Genomic DNA, 23657 nt, shown 5'->3' with positions numbered 1-23657 from the left:
TTTTGAACAGGCCGTAAAATCACCAAATGGAATCCCTAGCACCATGGGGAGCACTCCACTAGGTGAAGGGGGGAGATCTAGAAACACACAGGACCATCAGAGGTCTAATCAGGGTGACCTTTCCAACTTGAGTCTGAATCTGCATCTACCTCCAGAAGCAACCCCTTATACGGTTGTACTGGCAAATGTTCCATCTTTATCACCCAATTCCTCCGAACTCTGGTCAACATTAAGAAACAAGTCGCTACACTTATTGAGCGCAAGGACTGGTATAGCTAACACGCTCTTTTTAGAATTCAAAATGGTTCGAAGAATCGGTTGGGTGGACAAAGCAGCAAAATCTCTTGCGGGTGACTGTAGTTTTAACCTTTAGATCCCCCAGATCTGGTGCAGTCAATTCTTGACATGGCTGGTAATCGCACTGTAATGACAATGGGCATAAACATACTACTATTGGTATATTTTTACCAACCCCGAGAGCTACATGGTACACTTCTGTGGAGGGGAGATTCCCAGGGAACAGACAGCCTAGGTACGCGGTCCCAGTAGGTAATCGCTATGCTATTTTGAATCCGTTAGAAGATATAGACTGACTGATTCCTTCAAGCCTTCCCTCCTCAAATTATAAGTTTAGCCCGCATGGGTATCAGAGTGATAATATCCACAAGTAGAAAATCAACTCTGGCCTGGGCCACTTAGTTAGAGATAACCATCTGCCCCCTCCAGTTCCCATTGAGCAGGGGGAAGAGGGCTTGGGAACAATAAAGCTGACTTTGGATGCCTTACCTGAATCCCTCAAACATACAAACCCAGCCCAGGCACTTTCCAATAGTGATGGTTCATTAATTAGTAAGGCAGCAATAATTAGTTTCTCAAGTAATAGAGATGCAGCCCTTTGTAACCTTGTTTCCTGGAACATCTCTGGACTACGATCTGAGCTAAACAACCCCTTGTGGTGCGATTTTGTAGCAAACTTTGATGTATTATGCTTCCAGGAAACGTGGGCTAAGGAATCAACCCATATTAATGGATCTAGAACATATCATACGCCAGCCATTGAGGGGTCAAGGGGAAGGGCAAAGGGCAGGCTCTGTATCTATATATCAAGTAGTCTAAAAACAAATAAGGTAGAGATGTTCAGAGAGCAAACATTTTACCATGTGTTTATAATCCATGTCAACACAAAGCATTGTATTGCTGTGGTAAATTTTTATAAAAATATCTCCCCAGATAAAGTTGGGGCTATTGTAAAAAAAATTGGGTAGGGATTTGAAATCTGTGTGCAGTGATAATGGTAAGGATACAATGCTAATCTTGGAGGGGTGGGGAGATTTTAACTGTGCTTTGTGCCCTAATATTGATGGCAAATCATGTGGATTTAATAAATGAGAAGCGATAAGTAATTCCCACTTTCAACTCTCTACACTGGGAGAGTTATTCAATAAAATAGTTTTTTGTGTTGATTTGGGTTTTGCAAATGAATTATGTTCAATACCTGCCCCCATGCTCCATACCTTTAATGGCAGGGGTCTATGTTCTACCATAGATTATATATTAATGTCGAACAGGCACGCATGTTGCCTTCACTCTTTTTCTATAGCCGACAACTCATTGACTGATCATTTTCCGCTGTGTCTTTCTGTCCTACTACCGACAAGTAAACTTGTTAGACATGATAAAGGGTGTTAGCAAATATAATAATTGATCGGACAAATGGCTACACCTTGCGCTAGTCGACGGTAGATCCATCAGTGATAACTAAGCAGGTGGTAGAAAAATGTATATCTGCCTTTGAGACATGCTTGAGTGAAACAGCTGCCCCAGACAGTATTCTATTTTCCTTTCATTCGATTTCAAGTGCTATAAGATAAGGGTAGCATTGTTTGTTCACAATCGAAATAAAGGAAAATCTCAGGGATGGTTTGACTCTAAGTCTACCCGAGCTTACACCAATTTAAAATATGAATTGCATAAGACACCTAGAAATCCAAATGGCACGAGGCAGGCAAGAAAGGAATACAGGCTAGCACTCACACAAAAAGAAAAACTGTTCTGAGAAATGAGGCTTGGGATGCCCTGCTTAAAGCCTCTCTATTGAAAGATAGTTTGGCATTCTGGAAAGCAGTAAAAACACCCTTTCTGGCTTCTGGAGGTGGTCCAACAATTGAAATCACTATAACTGAGGACCAATCGATTAACCATTTCTCTAGGGTATATAACGGTAAGGAAAACCTTGATGTGTCGGTTAGTAATAACCAAGGGGAAGCTAATTTGGATCCCTTGGCCTATTACTCGGATCTGCAGGTTACTCTAGAGGAAGTGAATCGGGCAATTTCTGCAAGTCAGGGTGGCAAGGCCCCTGGGCTGGATGAGGTACCTGTAGACTTGTTCAAGGCAAACATGACCTTATGGGGGCCAATTATCACCCAGGTAATTACTGCTAGTTGTCTTGCCCCCTTTTTACCGACCTGGGTGGAATCCGTTATCGTCCCAATCTTTAAAAAGGGAGACCGTCAGGACCCTGGATGCTACAAGCCCATTTCACTATTGGACTCTGACTAAAGTAGTGGGCCGAATAATCTTAGAAAGCCTACATGATTGGGCGGTGGATAATAAGGTCCTATCTGACTCACAATATGGTATTCGTGAGGGTTTAGGGGCGATCGAACAGAGTCTGAATGTATCTATTTTAGTGGGGAAGTACACGCGGGCGAAGTGGGGGGGGAGTTTTTTTTTAGCTTTTGTGGATCTCACTGCAGCTTTCGATTCTGTGAGGCACAGCAAGCTCTGGAAGATCCTAGAAGCTGTGGGGTGGACACACAAATTATCCACTTCTTGGACGCCTTTATAGTGATGCCAAGGCGCGAGTGCGTTGTGGCTTGAGCGGTGAGCGCTCGGCCTCATTTTTAATAAGGAGGGGGGGGCAGGCAAGGATGTGTCCTAGCCCCCTTTCTTTTTAATCTTTATATTAATGGTTTGGGAGAGGTGCTGCTTAAAGATAGTCAAGATTTCCCCCAGAGAGCAGGACGCCCAATACCAGCCCTTCTATATGCGGATGACGCAGTATTGATGTCTTGCACGCAAATAGGCCTCCAGAGGGTTTTAGATAGTATTTCCAATTTTATGAATAACCTTGGTCTTAGAGTGAACACCTCCAAGACGTTCATAATGCGGTGTGGCCGTGGTAGTCAGAGGTGCAGGGATATGTTTGTGGAAGGACAGAAGATTGGGGTCACAAAGAGATTATCATATCTTGGAATACTCTTTGACCTAAACGATTCCTGGGTCCAAGGTGTTTCAGCAAAAAAATTGCGTTTTTAGGACAACTGTCCTTGCCAACTTCGCAAAAAAACGAGGTAGGAGACCACCAGTAGAGCTTATTCAAATTTACAAAGCAAAGTGTGTCTCCACCGCGATGTACGGGGCAGGGGTGTGGGGTTTTGCAGATATGCACAATTTACAAAGGGTGGAAAACTCTTTCCTAAGATACATTCTGTCTGTACCAAATAGCACTTCCTCGTATGTTTGTCATGCCGAGTTGGCCCTACCCATCATCTCTGATTTAATAAAAATGGAGCCTATTCTTTTATGACATAGGATCTGGACAAAAGAAGCAACAAAGCTAAACAGAGAGATTTTAATGGATAGTTTGAAATTGGAAGGGGCCCAAAAAATCCCTTTGTGTAAGGTATGTTCGAGACTTCATGCGTAATCTAGGCCACAGAGAATATTTTACTGATCCAAGAACTACTCAGATGATTACGAGAAAGGAGTTAAAAAAAGAGGGTCTCCTGTAATTGGACACTATACGAATGTCGGCAGAGATCACAAAACCCACTGTCCAGCATAATCAGTTGATTTTAACAACTTTTAGTATAGAACCCTATTTAATATTTGTACCTGGTACCTATGATAGGTTTTTATTGACCAGATTTAGGTTGGTGGTCTTTCACAGACTTGTTAGTTTCCCGAAAATGAACGACTGGGCCCAAGAAATGCAATTGCGTCCTTGTGATAATCTTGTCAGTACAGTCCACTATACATGTTGTCCTTTTTTGAAGATTTTCAATGAACTAAGGAGAGTATGGATCCTTTCAATTTTAAAATCGCTGGGGCTTCGACAATGTCGCCCGGCGTTCATTGTACTACAGTTCCTGGACCATGAACACAGAGTATGTAGGATAGTAACGTTCTTGAAGAGAGTACTTAGTCTAAGGAAATGTATGGTAAATTAATGCACTGACATTAGAAAGACTCATGGGTATATCATAATTAACTTTCAATTTTTAAAATGAACTGTATATAATACTTTTTCTTTTTTGTGTTTTATTCTGTGCAATGAATTATGCGCGTTTTATGTGCTTTTCTGATTGTCTGATACAGCAATTGAATAACGTTGTCTTCGACTTCGAGTCTGTATCCAGTTCATACCATGGGATGTTTTGCATCTTGCAAAATCAGATTTATCCTCGGTTATTTTGCACCTCTGTACCTCTCTTCCTTGAACTCTGAAAGGATCTCTCCACTTTATTTTCTAGTAAACACTCCTCTGTTCAGCTAGCTTCCTCCTCAACCTTTCTGCAGGTGTGTGCTGGCCCCTTACCTCTTACTACAACTTACTTGTAGCTAGTCTTCTGCTCTCCGCTCAGAAAAGGTGCATACAGACAATATGTTTCTGCAAGAGGCAAAAGCTATTAAAGGAATACTGCAGTGCCACTCTTTACCCCTGACATCCACCAAATTTTAGTTCAAGGGAGACCAATCAGTAGCCTTTTGCAAGAGAACAATCCTAATCAAATTTCTAAGTTTAAATCTGTCTCCTGTTACTCCACTTCAGTGTCTGGGCTTCCTCCTTCCAGCCAGTCTCTGGAATGTCAGCAATACTCTTCCACTGTCTGGGTAAGCAACCTCAACGCAGTCTGTTAGAAAACAAAATTTATTAACATCATGGCAATACAGATCTCAGCAGGTAGTGCTATGAATCAGTACACAAGGCTCATACAAGGGGGATAGTGTTGCAACATCTTAACACAGATAGGTACAACATTAGGTAATCTGTCATAGTATGTAGGAACTCAAACACATACACTGGAGCTGAAGCAAGCAACCCATTTGGAAACTTCCTGAAGTTTTGGTCCTCTGTGGGATTTCCAAAACAAAGTTATCTGAAGTTGTACAAGGATCTGGCCTGTATGGCCCAAGGGTTCCTGTCAAACCTTTCCCCACGTTTAATGTATGCTTACTGCGACTGCTCCATACAATATGAAATGGTGGACTGTTTCTTTTTTTTCTTTCCAGAGTTTTATATAGTGCGAACTTGATCCGAATCGGGTATCAGAGCGCTTTACAAAGCATCAGTTACGTTACATGAGGAACCACAATCATTTTTTGTTAGGCACGGGGAGATTAAGTGATTTGCCCAGAATCACAGGATGTTCAGCGTCATTACCGAGACTCGAACCCAGGTCCCCAGGTCCAAGGTCGAGCGCTCTCCCCAAGAGGAGTTGGACATAGTCATCGACAAGATCCATTAAGCATCAGTTTCCCATCCGCATACCAATTTCCAAGCATTGTCACACGTCTGCTCTCCCAGTCCCGTACCTAAGACCAATTTCTCTCATGCTGGAGATGTAATAATTCTGTCAGTGGGAGGTCTTTCGCATTGGGAGTCCTTGTCAGTATTCTGGCCCATACATACTGTAGAGTATCCAATAAAAGTCTGGGGTGGTTGTTACTCAGTCGAGCTTTTAAGTTATTCAATTTGGTCAACAGAGAGGTGCGGTTCGCAATATAGCGATTCCCAGTCCGCATCCCCCCCTCCCCCAACTGCGTTCCTCCAATAAACTGCCCATTGTAGTTGTGCCGCAAGGTTACAGAGTTCTAGGTCTGGGGCTGCTAGAGTGAAACCATCAGGGTGGAGCTGGAGTTTGGCCAGCGCCAGTCTTCGATGGATTTTAGGAGCCAAATTGGTAGCGCTGCAAAATAATATAAGATGCAGGTAAGGAAAACCATCTTCGCTCAGCGCAACTGTGCTCACCACGGATAAAGGAAGGTCAGCCAGAAATTAATGATGGATCGAGCGGATGCCAATGCTAATCGTAGACCTTTAAGAACATTGGCCACTGTGGTGTGGTAGATACGAACACCCAGGTACCTAAATATGCATGGTTTCCTGCAGAGATCATGTCTTACCGCTGGTGGTGAAGCAGTAGATTCCGGGGCATGTGTTTGACTTTTCCCAGTTTATGTGGAGTTTCTGATAAACAGCCATAATCCTTTAGGGTGTGGCTGGCACCCTCTACATCTGAGCATTCCCCTCAAAGGTTTAAGAGGTCGTCTGCATATAGGCATATGTATAGGAGGTGGCCATCGATCACTACCCCTTGGAAATATTGGCTGGTGCAGAGAGTCCGGGCCAATGGTTCTATTGCTATAGCCAAAAGTACCAGCGATAACGGACTTTCCTTTGCGTGCTGCATTCAATCCTGCGGGATGTCGAAATGCTGCTCGCAGTCCTGACCCTAGCTGTTGGCGACGAGTATATGAGCCACGTCCAGGTGGGAAAAGGATGCCCCAACCTCATTTTTACCATTGTAGCATTGAGAAAGTCCCAGTGCGAGGAATCAAATTCTTTCTCCATGTCTATAGAGACGTCCGGTGCTTTAGGGTAGTGCACTAATGGGGTATGGATAATGTGCAGTAGTTGGTGGATATTAGGGATCGTACTATGTTTAGGAATAATTCCCAATTGATTGTTATGTATGTGGTCACCAAGTTGAGGAAGTAATATGTCAGCCAGGATTTTGCTGAGGATTTTATAATCTATAAGACATCACCTGATCCCAATCTTTGCCAATCTTGAGCAGAGGCACCAGTATGGCTTCCCCCATTCTGCACGGGAGTCTCCTAGCTGTCCTGGTTGTGTTATACAGTGTAGTCCAGATTAGGGCCGGAGTGTCAACATAAGTCGCATAAAATTCTAGGGGAGTGCCATCTGTTCCCAATATCTTGCCCCTGGTCAGTGCTTTAATTGCCCCTCTCACCACTTGAACAGTGATTTAGTCTTCCAGAGAGGCAGCTACTGCAGAAGGTATCCTCTTTGTGCCTGCTGCTAGGACATAATTAAAGGAGTGAGTGAAGGTTATGTAAGAAGAGCTATAGAGGGGAGAGTTGAGGGTCAAAAAGGCTGTATTGATCTCAGCCTGACTATAGGCAGGTCACCCCCAGCGATACGCATCTGGTGCATTTGAGAGCCCTGACAATCTTGGTTCGCCAACCAATCCAACAGTCTGCCAGATTTATCACATTCCAAGTGAGCCTTGGTAATTTAAGCTCTATGAATCACGTTCCGAGTGAGCCTTAGTAATGTAAGCTCGATAATTGGATGCTTTGAGTCGTGTTATCAATAAAAAGAGTTTTACTCTTTCATCTTGTAGTCGGGCACTCTCAGTAGGTAGTTCCAGGATCATTAAAAGGCATCCCTGGGTCTTGATCTCAATATGGAATTGGGCCCGGGTCCCCACAGTGGTCGAGATGCAGTGACCACCTACAACTGATTTAAAAACTTCCCACTCTACCAGCGGAGAGGACACCTGATAGAAATTGGGTTAGTAGTTGGGGTGTGAGCCCTGATCAAACACAACTAAAGTCCTAATCACGGTAAGGCACAAATAAACCCCAAATTAACCTGTACTCACTGCTTGGTAGTTCGGCACAGAGGGAAAACTGCCTGAACTCTGAGGTTTTTACTTCTGATTGCATTTAACAAACATTTTTTACTTTGAATAAACTGTTACCACGCAAGACTTAACAACGCAAGTCTTTACCACTCAATTGATCAGTAGGTGGCAGTGTTTCACCTTGTGTGTCAGGTTTTTAAGGGTTAGAGTTGGTGTGGGCTAAGGTTCCTGTATTTTAGGGCTTAGAGCATGTGTTGGTTTTGTCCATATAGGAATTGGCTTTGTATGGGTGTGCTTTGGTGCATTTTTAGGTGAATTTGGCTTGTAATGTCCTACAAAACCTAATATTTTAATATCCATTCTTGTTTTGCCCCTCTGAAAATAATGTGAAATATGGTCTCTTTTTACGGTCTCCGGATCTCTAGTGCACACCATATTTAGAAAGATGAAATATACAGCAATGAAAAACAAAATAAGTGCCTGCAGGAAAAATCTTAATTACCCCTTGCGGTTTAGATGAATTCCAGGTGCAGATATTTCTTGACTCTTGTTCTGTCAATTCAATAGTCATTTTTCACTTTTAATATTCGAAGACGTAGGGGCTTGAATGTCTCTTATTACAAAGAATAGAGCACTTTGAAGCAAGACGGAAGATCAGAACCGAGGATACTGCATATAGGTAAGTACATTTACTTTACATTGTATAACAAGATCAATACATTTACAGCACAGAAAGAGAAAGGGTATGCGTGGTGAAAGTGTGCGTGCTTGTTGTTTGCGTGGTAAGTGTACTTTTAGTGTTAATGGATGTACAAGCATGGTAATGAAACGCATGGTTAAATATGCAGTATGAAGACGTGCGTGGGAGAACCACGCGTGGTAATGTCATAAAACTGGCACAGAGCAGTCAGGCTTAACTTAGAGGCAATGTATAAAGTATTTATGCAGCACTTCAATCAGCAAAACACTTCATATACAGATCCCACACCAGGTTAGAAAAATAGATCTGAATGTAAGAAATTAAACAAGACCAAAATGACAAAAAACTTATCAGTAGAACCAAAGTTATACATTTTTAAAGCATAAAGAGTAAAATAGTTCCTCAAAGTATAAAGCGCCAACTGGGAATATCTAGTCACGCTGGACCAGGTCAAAGTCAATAGTTCAGGCTGACCGCGATGGAGCACGGGTCAGATTTAGTCCCAGATTAGTCCCTCTGAAGCTTTACCTTCCCAAGTTTTGTGCCAAGAATCCAGTTTGCATTAGAGAGGGTCGCCAGGAACAAAGAGAGCTTTACGGGTGGTGGTCAGCATGGTGCGGAGATCAGGCTGGGTGTCGCGGTCGGGCTGGTTGGAGCTGAGTGTTGGCGGTCCCCTGTGGGCTGTCGATGCTGCTCTGCGAAAGGATGGGCTGCTGTGCCTCGTGCTTATTTTTGGAATGAGCAGCACGGTTCTGGTGCGAATAGGCCCATATCTGTTTGCGAAGAGTACAAAAGCTTGATTTCAAGAGCCCGAGAGCCACACCAAAGGCCCAGGACCTGAGAGGCACCACATGGGGATCAGGAACTCGCTGTTCCGTGAGCTGTTGGGGGAGTCTTTTGTGACCCCGAGGCTCAGAGCAGAAGGCCAATACATTAGTCACTCTAGGGTCCTGGACTCAAGATGACTTTGCAGGTCCAGTTCATCTTGCCCCAGGTAAGAGGGCGGCAGGCAGCAGGTCAGCACAGCAGTTTCTTTAGAGCAGCAGTCCAGCAAAGTGGCAGTCTTTCTTCCTGGCAGTGTATCAACAGGTCCAGAAGTGTACTGAAGTGGTGGTGTCTGATGTCCTTAGTTCATACCCAGTTGTGCCTTTGAAGTGAAGAATAACTTCTAGAGTCATGCCTTTGAAGTGCACAGATGCCCTGCCTTCTTGGCCCTGGCTCCAGAATAACTACAGAGGGTATGCAGCCATTTGTGTTGAGACAGGACACAGCCTATTTAAGTGTATGTGAGGCTGGGCCAAGCTCCTCCCTCCCATCCTGCCAGTGATGGCTCATTCAGTCACAACTAAGCTCCCATTGTGTGTGGCTTGCTAGGAGGAATACGCAAAGCCCAACTGCCAACTATACCCAGTCATGTGACCGGAGACAGGCACCAAATGGCTAAGGCAGGAAAATGCCAACTTTCGAAAAATTGATTTTCAGAATTGCAATTTAAAAATTGACTTCACCGTAAATTAAAATTTTAAATTAGGATTCAATAGACACCAAACACAAACCTCTCATCTCTTCCCATTTGAAATTGTTTAAAGGGCTACATAAGTGGGTGCACAATCAATGCTGCAGGCCTACTGGTAGCATTTAATGTATAGGCCCCAGGCACATGCAGTGCACTTTATTAACAACTATGAGTAAATTGAATATGCTAATTGGGTATAAGCAAATGTAGCCATGTTTTGAGCAGAGAGCACAACCACTTTAGCACTGGTTGACTGAGTCCTAAGTCCAGCAAAAACAAGGTCCGCAAAAACTGGAGAACTAAAGACAAAGATCTAACAATGCCATACCTGTATTTCCCCTGAAGTAATTACAGATTGTGTCTCCTAGCATTGCTTTGAAGCCTGGGCAGTCGAGGGTCACAATATTGAGCTTCCAGTTCAGGATTCAGGGTCTGGCTATCAACAAGTTAAGAGAAATTAAGAATGGGTTGTGGTCAGAGGATGTTTTCGCTAGGTACTCAGTCCCTCTGGTCCTCCCATGGATGCTAATGCAACATAAGAAAGTATTTAAGTGAACCAACAACTCGTGCATGCCCGTGTAATAGGAATTAATACAGCCATCTGGGTTGTAGGCCATCAAAGTGCGTTTAAGCCCCCATTCATCAATCCATTTGCAAAATAGTTGGTCTCTTTACAATTTTGGGATGCAGGCAGTGGGGTATATTATTATTAGTTTTTATTATATTTAAATTTATATGGAGCAACAGCTACCCAGAGGTTTCCCGTCGCCTACGGACCCATGCAGGAAAGAAAAGAACAGCAAATCTGAGCTCAGACGTCGACTATCCACGTTTTGATGCTTTTCCGAAATTTGGCATAATTATGTTCAAAACGGAGTAAGAGTGGAAGTGAATTCCATAGAGACGGGGCCAAGTGGAAAAAAGATCGACCACCCATACTAGCGAGTTTGAATCTAGAGGTTGCAAACTTAGCCTGCTTGGAAGATCTGAGAAGGCGAGTAGGAATGCACGGGTGAACTAAGGTGCTACGATAGCGAGGAGCAGTACCAGCACTGATTCTGTGCAAATAGCAAAGGGCTTTGAATTTGGACCAATCTTTAGCCAGTGTAAGTCCCGGAGGGTCCCTGTGATGGAGGCCATTCGAGGTAACTGACAAAGGAGTCTGGCTGCTGAGTTTTGGACCACTTACAGCCTACGGATGACCTCCTTGTTGGCACCTAGATATAAAATATTGCCGTAATCCAATCTGGACACAATCAGAGCTTGAACCACAGTCTTTTGAGCCATTGGTGGCAGCATCCATATGATCTTTTTTAACCATTTCAAAATTACAAAGCACATTGAGGCAACCTTGACCGCTTGTTGACGCATAGACAATTGATCATCTATAATAATGCCCAGGTTGCGAACAGATTGCGAAGTTTGGGGGAGGGCACCCATTTGGAGAGGCCAGTGTTGTGTACCCCAAAGAGCCTTAGTTCCACCGAGAATTAAGAGTTCCGTTTTACCTCCATTCAGCTTCAATTTGTTAGTGTGCATCCATCCAACAATGTCTTGTAAGCCTGATTGAAGAGAGGATACCTTAGAGGTGTCTTTCGTAGATGAGGAAAAGATAAGCTGGGTGTCGTCAGCATGAGAATATATAGTTAGCCCAGCATCTTCTGCTAAGGATACCTGAGAGCTGATGTAAATGTTGAAGAGCAGAGGGTTTAAAATAGAGCCCTGGGACACTCCATAAGGGGAGACATGTGATCTGGAGTTAGCAGTTGGGGAGAAAACCGGAAACGTACAGTTGGTTAGAAAGCTCGCAAGCCATTTCAGTGCAATGCCGCCAATGCCCTTAGAATGTAGAACTTGAAAAAGGGTCTCATGGGACACGGTGTCAAAAGCAGCACTCAAATCTAATAATATGAGTGCCACTGTGTCACCCTTATCAAGTCGCTGGTGGATAGTTTTGGTGTCTCCCAAGAGTGCCGATTCGGTAGAAAAAACTTGTTCTAAAAACGGATTGGGACGGCTGCAGAATGTTTTGGGAGTCCACAAATTGTGTCAATTGGTGGTTAATATGTTTTTCTAGAATTTTGGAGAATGCGGGGAGCAGTGAAATAGGACGGAAGTTAGAGAGAACATCCGGATCAGCATTAGCTTTCTTTAGCAGATGGAGGATCATAGCATGTTTCCAAGTAGCTGGCACTACTGCCTCAACAAGTGAGGCATTTAGAAGTTCCATAATGAGTTTAAGAATATGGAGGTCCAATTTTTTTAGAACGGAGATTGGAAAGGGATCCTTAGGGGAGCCTGATTTGATACTATTTAGGATGTTATTAAAAGACACCGTATCAAGAGGTAGCCAGCTGTCGAGTATACTATCAGGATTGTCTTCCTTGTCCAGTAAATCTGTGGAGGAGGTAAAGTCTGCTAGTAAATTGTTGGGCTTAGGAAGCGGTTCTCCATTAATATCAAATTCAGAATACATTTTATCAATTTTATCAGTAAAAACACCGCTAGATCATCACATTGGATTTCGGTATAGTATCTCTTTAAAGTGAAATCAGCTACAGAGTGGAAGTCCCCTCCAGATAATTTTGGGTAATGATGTATTCGGCGATGATAGGATTCAGAGAGGCTAGAAAGGGCAATAAGCTCACACTAGGGACATAGATGTTCGCCTTATTCTATGTCCTTGCTGCCTAATTTGCCCGGCCATCAGGATCTGTGAGCGCTATCTGTGGTAGAAATGGTTTGAGGGGTAGGATCCATACCAATACTCATCTTGCGAATGCGGACTAACTTATAGCTTAAACCGTTCCACTCTAGCGTTTTTGTCACGCCAGTCCCTCCTTTTTAGGTCTCGCCTGACCCAGCGCATGCGCTGGTCTGGCGAGACTTACTGAGAGGGCTCCAAAAAGTGCTACCAGGCCAGCCTAGAGCTACAGTGCATGTGCGCGGACGCGCGCCACGTTTTACCGCGATTACTTTCACTTTCAGCCGCACGGCCGCTTGGCATAGCCAATAGGTCTCGCTTTTGGGACCTTATAAGTATTTAGTTATGCAACTGTTGCATGTCTAAACACTTATAAGGTCCCAAAGGCGAGACCTATTGGCTATGCCAATGCTTGTTTCTTAAGTGCCACTCCTGGAATAAAAGGCTTTTTGGACTTTCCGTCGTTTAAGATACATTTAAACCTTGTGTCTCTTGGAGGAGGAATTGAGTCACCAAACATTCCAGGTAATCAGACTGACCGTGCAGGTGGTGTTAGCCATGTGTGTCGAAGGAATACCCTGCACCACGTATTACCAATTGTGCATCCCACCAGTAGGAGCTGCAATTGTAAGAGCAGGCAAGTTTACCCAGTGTGAACTAAACACAGAACATAGACGTTTCAAGATCAACAAGAACTTACCTCAACTGCAGGCACCAGGACAGTTGCGCCACAGCGCTCAGCCCAAATAAAAAAGAATTATAGCATAAACGCTTCTCCAGTGAGAACTGAAACAACCCTTACTCAAAATTAGGGAGGGCAGAGAATACCACTGGTTCTCGGTCCAGTTGTCCACCTCTGAGTTCAAAGGAAGTTAGAAAAAAGTAGAACGAGTAATCGCACATCACAGAGGTAACTACTGGATGGCCCCTCTGCACCCCCACATCGCAGCCCATCCCACCTCAGCAAAACAAAAGGAGAAATATCGCTGCTAGACAACATCATCTGCCATTTTGGGTGTGACCTTGGGGAGGATGGTGCTGGAATCGTAGTCAGGGATGCTGTTTGTTCCAGATGTCGCTTGAGGAGCCCATGCTCCCCTGGTTCCCACTGCTGTGTCCCATCAGTGCAGCTGCAGCCAGAGCCTGGTCTCCTCCTGCTGAGGCCTGTTGTTGGGAAGACCTTGTGGTTCTTGGTCTCCTGCAGTGAGGGCGTTTGCGTTGTGGTGGTCCAGTGAGGTGTGACCAACCTAGAGTGTCCTAGGTGTAAACCACTCACACACCACTGTGAGAGTGTCAAAATATAGCGACTTGCTATTCTTCTGGGCACACAGCTTCGCAGGGAAGAGTAAAGAGAAGGGAAAATCAAGTTCTCGTGGCCTCCTTTTGGCTGTAAGAAACAAAGCCCTGACTTTTAAGACGGCTGTTGTAAAATCAGGTAAAATAGAGACCCTAGCATTGTCTACCTGAATGGGTTCTGTAGTGCAGTACAGGCAGGCCTGGTACAATATATAATCTTGGTCTCGAAAATGAAGGATCTGGGCCACTACAGGCCAGAGCGGTGTGCCCAGTGTGGGTGGTAGGGCCAGTACCCTATGAGTTTGCTCCAAAGCATAGACTTTGGATAGTCCCTCATGGGCGACTAATTCCGGCAACAAATCCTCAGGGAAGAAGATCATTGAAGCCCCCTCAATGCTTTTGCGGAGGCCAAAAACTCTCATGTTATTGTGACATGCCCTACCCTCTTGATCTTTCATTCTGGCCTCCAGAGTTCGGATCTAAGCAGACATGTCTTATATCATGGATGTGTGCTCTTTCGTGGCAGGGACCAGGTCATTACAGCAGTCTTAACTGCATGAACTCTGTCCCCCATTTTTCAATAATCATCCCAAAGCAGACCGGGATCTGCCACTAAGAAGTCAGTCTTAGTTTCCAGTGCCTCCCTGGTGGAACTAATTGTGGCTAAGATGGAATCTAATTTGTCCCACCATGTAGGGGCTTGGTCCGCATCCACATCAGACACCGCGTGAAGGTGTGCTAGGATCCCTCATTCAGGGAGGCACTGGTGGGTCCTCTTTGGATTTGTGAGTGTGCCCATAAGTTAAAGTATGTGGCTCGCAGGTGTCGCGCACCCAGGCAGGTCCAGTGCGCAAAGGATGGAGGCCAGTGAGCAAAAAGCCAAGTACAATCAAGCACTACCAGTCCCAGGTTCACCGCCACCAGGTAGATAGGAAAATAAAGGTCAGAAATTAGCAAAAAGAGGCAAAATAACTTGCAAAACGAGCAGAAAGACAAAAATAGAGAGCAGAAAAAGTCTTAAAAACTAGCAGAAAGAAGGCAGAAAACAAGCAGAGGAGGCACAAACCTAAGGCAGCAGAGGGTAGCGGACTGTGGGCAAGCTGGACAGGAGAACTGTTGCATGGAGAGCTGGCACCAGGACCTGCTTAATGGGGTCGTGCTGCGGCCTCCATTAAGTAGGTCCTGGGGAAGAGGACGGGGGGCTTTGTGGTGGGGGGTCGGGTAAATGGCAAGAAGAGGGAGGAAATGAGCAGAAAGAGGAATAATAAAGGCAGTCTTTCCCACTCTCTGTGGTGGGCGGAGTAGCTCTGACGAAGATGGTGGGCTTGCCAAGATTTTTATACTATTTTGCCAACCTCCCACTTATTCGATGTGAAAAGCATTCTCGCCCTTTCACCCATTTGCTAAGGTGTCACCACCACACGCTTCCCTTCTACTTGTGGCATATCTGTGTTTTCGGACAACACTATTTATCACCCGATCGATTACACCTTATGTTCCGGCATTACCACTTCTTGGCATGCCACGGTGACATGACACCACTACTCTCTGAGAAGTGGGGTCATGGCATAAGGTGGGTTTACACACACAAGTAGACCCATGCACTGTGGGATCTCTTCTTCCCCTAGAAGAACTCACAATTGAAGCAATCCTCCCGCCTGGTCAATTTCTACTTTATGCTTCTTTTATTGCCACACTAACTCATTCTTGGGGTGATATGCGACAAGAGCCCTCACAACACCTGGTCATTCAATACCTCCACACAATAGGCATAGGAAGACAGCACATTTGCTGGTTTCCTAGTGCCATGCGTGCACACACTGCACTTCCTCTAGCATGATTGCGGGATCATTGGGACACAGATCTCGGCCGTGCGTGTACGGACAACGAATGGCAGACTGCCTTGGCAAACCCTTCCCTAATAGCTCTTAATGCCTGCTTTAAATTGATCCTATTCTATATTCTGGACAGGGCATATTTAACCCCCAGCCACATCAACCTGGCAGGTGTGCATTCTGGAGCTCTACAACCACACTATAAAATCCAGGGCAGTGATTACATTTGCTGATTTGACTCTCCTCCTTGCAAAACAACTCATTACCCACAAATGGAAAGAGGCAAACCCCCTCAGTTACTTCTGCATGGACACTCTCCATGCTAGTCTGGGCTCGAGCTGAGAGCACACTACTACACAGGGAAGATATAAAAGGCCTCCATTCAGGAGAGAGTGCTTTGCTCCCCCACCCATCTTTTTTTGTTTTTTCAGTTTTTTATTTCTCTCTATATTGTATTCCTCCCCGCGCTCCCCTCCCTTTCACCCTCCACCTGTTCAACATTTATCACCTAGTCATTGTTTATGGTTCAAACAGTAGGTTGTTCTTTTCCTCTCTATCCAATGGCATCCTCGATATACAGTGATATTTACATCTGGACAGATTATCGTGTTTTTTCCTACTCGTGAACAAGACTCAATGTTTTATTCTGCCAACATATTGGATGTATGTTTGTATGTCAATAAAAACTACTTAAAAAAGAAGGCAAAGTACAGGTCAGGAATGAGCAGAAAGAGGAAAAATAATGGTCTGGAACGAGAACAAAGAGGTAAAATAACAGGGCAGAACAAGCAGAGAGAGGCAAAAACAGAGGGCAGAAGTGGGCAGAAAAAGGAGCAGAAAGCAAGCAGAAAAGGCAGCAGGAAACGAGTGCAAAGAAGGCATACACCTAAGGCAGCCAAGGGTAGCGGACTGTGGGCAAGCTGAACAGTAGCTGGCATGAAGACTTGCTCCTCTGTTACTTAGCTTTTGGCACGCCAAACAGGAGGAATGTTCTATTTTTCCCTCTGAGACACCCTTGCTGTTGGCACTTTAACAATCACTAATGCTGGTTATCAGAGAACAACGTCTAGGTTCATACTAGGTGATCCCAGACACTAGAACATATTCCGTTCCTAAGGTAAGAAACAGATGGGAGAAGGACATATGAACAGGGATGTTGGACAAAATATGGGATTATTGTTGTTCTCAAACAGAGAAAATATCCTTAAACTGCAGGCAGTGACGTATACTTTTCACATTTCTCCTCATGCTCCACTACAACCACAGCTGCCTGTAATTCGATAGGTGTATATGTGGAACATGGAAGCTCATCCTGGTCCCATGACAGAGCTGACTATAAACACATCTCGTGGCTTTGCCCCTCTGTGGCGAACAACTGCTGCTATTTTTTTAAAATACTTACCACAATGGTAGGGATTGAGTTTGCCCCGTTAAACCTAGTTACCCTGCTTGGATATGCCCGGCGAATGCCCTGTGGGATAAAAAGACACCCAGCAATGGCCTGCTTACTGGCTAAATGGAGGGTAGGGTGTTGTGTGTCGATTTAGATACCGTATATAGGTTTTCCGATTTATGTCCTTATATAGGCACAATTTGCATTGCCCATATTAAGGCATAGAAATCCTACCATTATTTTGGCATTATCCATGCTAACCAAATACAGGCATGGCCACCTACAGCCGTTCATCTACGTCACAACAAGTTCTTGGAAAACCAGACTCTCAAGCCTTTAGGACTTCCCCTTGCTTGGATATTGATTTCTCCAAGAACTCATTTATTATGCATGAACATCTATTCCTTAGGGGTTCATTCTTGACGTTCTTCTGCCCGACTTTTACGTCAATACTGGCATTCCTAAACACCTTCAAGGTGTAAATATACTTTCACTTGCGTTGGCAAGCCATAGTTTCGGCTGCCTACTTGCAAGACGCGGCTCGCCACGGCAAGTTCTGAAGGAAGTCAAGTCCCCGCCTGATGCACTGACCAGCCGCTGTCATCCTCCTCGCAGAGAATCCAGCCCACAGGGGCATGGTTTAATCCACAAAGTAAGGAATAATTGCACTTAGTCTTGAAATTCTACATATTTGTTTAAACGTCTCTTTAATCTCGTCTGTTTTTGACTTAGTAAATAGAACATCAGAAGAATGACTCTGATTGTCTATTGTCTGCTTGATATGATCATAATTTTGAGCCCACTGGGGCAGAATTGATTTATAAAGTATTGTGCAGACTTTAATGCCCACTGGGGCTTTCTAAGCATCATGTATTATGCAGATAAATATGCGAGATTGCCATTAGACGTTGATTTCATTATTGTATCTCGCGCTGTTTTTGTCATGAAGGCGCTTTAAACTCACATGTATATATTTTATATTGAATTGTTGCCCTTATATAATATTTGGGAACTTTCTATGCCGCAAATGTCAGATTGAAACTGCTTTAACTTTATTGACTGCAGTATTAGTTATACACAAGTATTTATTTTATGTTCATGTTAAAGTCGGCACACGCTGTTTCTTTAAATTGATTGAACACACGCACAAGCCTAACTCGTGAGCAAGGAGTGACTTGAACTCCGAAACGCGTTGTTTTTTATTTTTTTTATTTTTTAGCTTGTATGAGAAATAAATGCATACGCTTTGCTAAACTGAGTGTACATTTGTTTCCTGGATAACGAAAACTGGGACGTGGAACGGCTGTTTCGTGGATATTTAGAGGTTCGCTACCTCACTGACCACTCCTCGCTAAAAGAGGCTTGAGCTTTCGCGACTGATTGGCTGGATGGAGATATATACATATTATCTACTGGCAGTCGCCAGTAGCCAGTAAATAGTTATAGTTAGGACCTCTTTTCCATAGGAAATCCGCAACATTCTATTCCCAATAAGTCTGGCGCCGATTGACGAATTTTCGTGAAATTTTCCAAACTTTTGGCCAGCTCCGCTCCGCTCCTACCCTGAAAGTTTTGTGGTGATTCGTCAAGCGGCGGCCGAGAAAAAAGGGGGTCCCAAAACGCGTTTTCCCCATGCAATTTCCCATAGGATCTGTTGTCGCAGCAACAGCCCGAACCGCTGAACGGAATGACACCAAATTTGGCAAAGAGGTAGTCCTCAGTTCAGACTCGTGCCTTTTGCATAAATGGTGTGAATCTGTTCAGTAGTTCCTGAGAAAATTAGGGTAAAAAAGTTAGTGATATCTATGGCCGGGGAGGATCCGCGGACCATACTCGCACCGTATGTGCTCCCTCCCCGAACCGAGCGCGCACCCTCCCGATCTCGCACTGAATGCTAATTGGCTGTCGAGTGTCTCTCTGCATTCGAAACCAGGAACGGTTGGTGGCCATTTTCTGCCTCGGTAGAAGCGAGGCTGAAGAAGCAAGGGGAATAAGTGTGTAAAACATATAAAGGGGGCAGAGTGGAAATACTCTGACCCTCTAGAGGTGCTTAGGGAGTCCCAGAAGGACCCCTGGGGCCCCTCTTTTTTAAAAAAAAAAAAACTGCGAAATGCACGCATAGTGCGCGCATCCTGTCGCGTTGGATGCATGGATCCTCTCGTGGTGGGTTCGCGGATCCAAAAACATGGAAAAAAGATATATAAAATAAAGTTTTGTACATAAAGTTAAAAAAATATTTTGAAAAAATATAAAAAAAGTTTGAAAAACCCATTAAGTTCAAATAATATTTTTTAATTTTTAAAAGAATTAATTGAAAAAATACGTTTACAAATGGTGATTAAAAAAGTATTTTAAAAAAAATGTAATTAATGAAATGACACACTGAATTTGAAAAATATAGAAATCCAATCAAAATCATTAAACATGATATCTTCAGAGATAAGTTATAGATAGGAATTAGCATTTAAAAAATCTTTGAAATTCACTGAAAAAACCATAGGTTTCATGCACGTTATTGTTAGGAATTGGCATTTAAAAAACCTTTGAAATTCACTGAAAAAACCATAGGTTTCAGGGGCGTTCTAGTTAGCTTGACATTTCCCTCGTACAAAACCCTAGAAATTTCCCTGTTATAGTTAGTTAAGCTAACTATAACTCGCGCCCCCGCAATGCACTGCTGATGACGTCACATATTACATCACTCATGACATGGTCAGTGACATCACTGATGACATCACTGATGACATCACTGATGACATCATCCATGTGATAAATTAGTGCATCTTCTCACACCCTAATATAACCTTTGATACACCGACTCAAAATTTCAGACGGCCATTTTGACAACCATAGATACTCCAATATCAATAACTACTCACCCACTCATTGACTTCTAGGTCTACATACATGTCCACTCACTCACCTCTACAGTCACTCTGTGCATTTATACACGTATATAGACACTCACACACCGCCAATCATCCATTGAGGTACTGACACATCTAGTCAGTCATGCAAATAATTAATCACAGTCCAATTTACTCACCTATACAGTTAAACACACTCAAGTTTGCTTACTCATAAAAATACTAACAAATTCTGTATCTTCCTGCAGAAAAAACAAACCGCACATGACACAGATATCCTTGCACTATGGCGCATACAGCCACTCCCAAAATCACACACTCTTACATATAGATAGTTATATACTCTTACACACATATACACTGCGTTTCACATATGTAGTTACTGACACATGTACAACTGAGATATACATTCAATCACTAACACACCCATACATACACTCACCCAACCATACAGTCCATCACAGATGCACACTTAAAACCATGCACCCAGTGAATCACCCACTCACGCATCTATGCATAGAGTCACACACACCCTACCCACACAAACACTCAGGCACCCATACAGATACTCAGACAACCAATCAATAACCCATATAGACACTCATATAGCTATTCACAAAACCATGCAGCCACTTATACACCAACACACAGACACATACAGACATTCACACAGTTTAGTCACTAGTCTTCAGTAAGATACATTTAATGACTCACTTATAGAGTCAGTTACGCACCTAGAAAATCATCCATTCACACACTTGTACACCCACTTATTCTTCAACAGGCCTTTCCCTATATATATTAAACATAATAAAACTGTTCAGAAACACATACTCAATGGATGATGTCATCAGTGATGTCACTGACCATGTCATGAGTGATGTAATATGTGACGTCATCAGCAGTGCATTGCGGGGGCGCGAGTTATAGTTAGCTGAACTAACTATAACAGGGGAATTTCTAGGGTTTTGTACGAGGGAAATGTGCAGCTAACTATAACGCCCCTGAAACCTATGGCTTTTTTCAGTGAATATATATATATATATATATATATATATAATAAAAATACACACACATACACAATCCAAGCAGTGGCTCATCAATACAACACTATCATATGCACTCATATACCTATACAGACGCTCACACACCGCCACTCATCCATGGAGTTACTCACACACCTAGTCAGTCATGCAAAGAATCAATCACACTCCAATTTCCTCACCTATACAGTTATTCACACACCACCTCACTTATTCAAACATATTCTAACACATACTTACTCTCTTATACAATCACTGAAACACGTACACACTCATCCATACAGCCACTCTCACAATCACTGACTCATGAATACTCATGTACATACTCCAACTCTCACATACACTGCCTTTTACATATGTAGTTACTTGGACATGTACCAATGAGACATCCAATCTCTCACCAACACACCTATACACACACTCACCCGCCCATACAGCTGTTTCCACATGCACTCTTGAACCCATACACCCAGTGAATCAACCACTCACACATCTATGCACAGAGACACACACCTCCCACCCACCCACACACACACTCAGTCTCCCATACAAATACTCAGGCAACCAATCAATAACCCATATAGACACCCATGTAGCTATTGACCAACACATGTAGCAGCTTACTCAACAACAAACATACTGATACCCATATTCAGACAGTTTAGTCACTAACCCATGTATTCAGTAAGACACATTTAATCACTCACTTATACAGTCAGTCACACACCTACTAAATCCTTCATCCACACACTTATACACCCACTCATTCTTCAATACACCTTGGCATATATATAAAACATATTTGAACTTTACAGAAACACACATTGACTGGATGATGTAATCAGTGATGTCATTTGAGATGTCATTTGAGATGTCATCAGTGTTGTCACCGACCATGTCATGAATGATGTAATATGTGATGTCATCAGCAGTGCATTGCAGGGGCATGAGTTATAGTTAGCTGAACTAACTATAACGGGGTATTTCTATGATTTTGTACAAGTGTAATGACCCACTAACTATAACGTCCCTGAAACCTATGGTTTTTTCAGTGAATTTCTAAGGTTTTTTAAATGCTAATTTCTAACTATAACGTTTCTGAAACCTATGTTTTTTTCAATGAATATATATTGACCTTTACGAATCCAATAGAGCAGGGAAATTACTGGCATCATTCCTGGAACAAAAACGCAACCAAGTAGCGATCTCATCAATTACTGACTCAAACAACAAAATACACACAAGACACAAAGAAATCCTCAGGACATTCCAAGACTTCTACTCAGAACTATACAAAACAGACCAGATATTCAACAGAGAAGAGTGCACAAGATACCTAGACAGACTGAGACTTCCAAAGCTAAACCCTGCCGACACAGCAGGACTAGGTCAGGAAATCAACTGCACGGAAATTGAAATGGTAGTCTAGTCATTAAAAAAAAATATCCAGATGGATACACCGCCGACTTCTATAAATCCTTCCTAGCCCAACTAACCCCAACTATGAAAAGGGTCTTTAACCAGGCGGCAACCTCAGGGAAGGTTCCCCAATCCATGACAGAAGCAACTATAATAGTTATCCCAAAGGAGGGCAAAGATCAACAACTACCGAAAAACTATAGACTCATATCCCTCATCAATGTGGACTGTAAAATCTCTTGAACCCCTCATTCAGGACATAAAACTTAATGACAACATAAAAGGGGTCGATATCAAAGGGTCCGTAGTAAAACTTGCCGCCTACGCGGATGACATTCTGATAGTGACAGAACAATCAAAGCCCTCGGTAAAGGCTCTAATGTGCACAATAGCGGAATTCTCCAAACTTTCGGTCAGGTCTGTCCTGGCAGAGAGGTCACATCAAATACTTAGGAATATTCTTTGGCAACGACCTGATTAACACCCTACGCCAGAATGAAAAACTCCTACTAGGAAAAGTTAAGAAACAATTAGAAGCCTGGTCACCAAAATTCATAACATGGTGGGGACGAATCGAAACCTTAAAAATGATGATCACGCCATTGATAAACTACCTGTCGAGCATGCTCACAATTCTTCTCACAGACGACTTCCACCGGAAGACCGATAAAATGTTCACCAAATTCCTGTGGCGCGATAAGAAGGCTAGGATTAGAATTAAGAAATTGAGACTGCCGAAAACACAAGGGGGGGTGAACCTAGCAGACTTTACGTTTTTCCAACTGGCCTTCCTAGCTAAACAAGGAACGCAATGGGTTGCCCAGATGCCAGAATACACACCGGTTTGGGTGCAGGTAGAGAAAGCCATTCTGAACAACCTGAGCCCACTAGCCCTACTAGCGACAAACACATACCCACACACACATCTAAACCAATCTTTAGAAACACTAAAATAGCACTCCTAAAGCTCGAGAAGAAAATGGAGACCAGCATTAAAGGGTCCAAATCAGAATCGCTATGGGCTAATAGCAAAATCAAATATAAGGGGAAAAGTCTCAAATACGAGACGTGGATAGAAAACGGCATATCTCACCCACACCAACTGGAGAAAGGGTCATCTCCTATTACATTCTCCGACCTGAAAACAACCCACCAATTGGAAGACTTAGACTTCTATAGATTCCTAAAGATAAAAGCAGCCCTAT

The 23657-nt window shown here is 43.4% G+C and overlaps 1 protein-coding gene across 4 annotated transcripts in view; it reads left to right on the top strand.

The window, feature by feature from the left end:
- The window catches only part of LOC146860205 (uncharacterized), a 515433-nt gene that overhangs the window by 329091 nt on the left and 162685 nt on the right, over positions 1 to 23657 (top strand). The gene's annotated exons all lie outside the window — the stretch shown is intronic.

This window comes from Triturus cristatus, chromosome 3_1 (assembly GCF_964204655.1).
Source record: "Triturus cristatus chromosome 3_1, aTriCri1.1, whole genome shotgun sequence".
NCBI classification, from domain to species: domain Eukaryota; kingdom Metazoa; phylum Chordata; class Amphibia; order Caudata; family Salamandridae; genus Triturus; species Triturus cristatus.
The sequence above is the reverse complement of the archived record's forward strand: the minus strand, read 5'-3'. Positions and strand labels throughout refer to the sequence as shown.